The following is a 1,751-nucleotide window of genomic DNA, read 5'->3' on the forward strand; positions in this document are numbered from 1 at the left end:
CCATGAGATAAGCACATTAACATTAGTCTAAGTTTGTTTCCTCTAGTATAGGAAGGAAATTTTTATTTAGTTGTATAGTTTCAATTCAAAGTTTATCCTTTATTTTGCTTTGTGGAGTGTATGTGTGCATGCACACAAGCATATGTCTGTCTCTTTCTCTGTCTGTAGCCCTCTATATGTCTGTCTGATCCCCCTCCCTCCCTCCCTCTCTCCACCTCTTCTCTCTGTCTCTGTCTCTGTCTCTGTCTCTGTCTCTGTCTCTCTCTCTCTCTCTGTGTGTGTGTGTGTGTGTGTGTGTGTGTGTGTGTGTATTTAGATAAGTTTACTTGTGGTTCAGTTTTGCCTTGAATTCAGTTTGGCTGAAGATGGTTTTGATCTCCTGACCTGCTTATCTTCACCTCCCCAGGCAACATGATGAGATTATAGGTACCCATGTCTGTGTCCAGTTTTCCATTTACCTTTTTCCTTTTTTTTTTTTCCCCCGAAGGTTTTTATTTATTTTGTTACACTCTATATTTTATCCCCTCCCCTGTCCACCCTCTGACTGTTGCACATCCTGTACCTCCTCCCCACTACCCTGTCTCCACATGGATGTCCCCACCTCCCACCCCACCTGACCTCTAAACACCCTGGGGCCTCCAGTATCTTTAGGGTTAGATGCATCATCTCTGAATGAACACAGACCTGCCAGTCAGTCCTCAACTGTATGTGTGCTGGTGGCACCATATCAACTGGTGTTTGCTGATATGGTTTTTGAAACCAGTGTTTGCAAGATCTCAGGGGTCCAGATTAATTGTGACAGCTGTTCCTCCTACAGGATCGCCATTCTCCTCAGCTTCTTTCATCCTTCCTTAATTCAACAACAGCGGTCAACTGCTTCTATCCACTGTTAGGGCACAAACATCTACATCTGACTTTTTCAGCTCTTTTTTGGGTTTTGCAGAGTACAGTCATGCTAGGTTCCTTTCTGTGAGCGCTCCATAGCCTCAGTAATAGTGTTAGACCTTGGGACCTCCCCTTGAGATAGATCATACTTTGGGCCTGTCACTCAACTGTCTTTTCCTCAGGCTCCTCTCCATTTCCATCCCTGTAATTCTTTCAGACAGGAACAATTATGGGTCAGATTTGTGACTGTGGGATGGACCCTTCTCCCTTATTTGATGCCCTCCCTGCTGGAGGTGGGCTCTTTAAGTTCCCTCTCTCTACTGTTGGATATTTCATCTAAGGTCCCTCCATTTGAGTCCTGAGAGTCTCTCACCTCCCAGGTCTCTGCTACATTCTGGAGAGTCCTCCAAACCTCCTATCTCCCAAGGTTGCCAATTTCCATTCTTCCTGCTGGCCCTCAGGGCTGCAGTCCTTTTCCCTCACCCAGTACAAGAGCAGGTTCCCCTCTTCACCACCCCACTCCCCACTCCACCTCCACTTTCCCTCCAAGGTCCCTTCCTTTCTCCCCACTTGTGATTGCTTTCTTCTCTCTCCCAAGTGGGACTGAATCAACCTCACTCGGCCACTTCACTTGTTGAATTTTTTGAGTTTTGTGAACTGTATCTTGGGTGTTCTGAACTTTTCTTTCTTTCTTTCTTTCTTTCTTTCTTTCTTTCTTTCTTTCTTTCTTTCTTTCTTTCTTTCTTTCTTTCTTTCTTTCCTTCCTTCCTTCCTTCCTTCCTTTTTCCTTTTTCTTTCTTTTCTTTTTTCTTTCTTTTTTTTTTTTTTTTGCTAATATCCACTTATTAGTACATACCATGCCTGTC

The sequence above is a fragment of the Mus pahari genome, chromosome 7 (genome assembly GCF_900095145.1).
Source record: "Mus pahari chromosome 7, PAHARI_EIJ_v1.1, whole genome shotgun sequence".
Classification (NCBI taxonomy): Eukaryota; Metazoa; Chordata; class Mammalia; order Rodentia; family Muridae; genus Mus; species Mus pahari.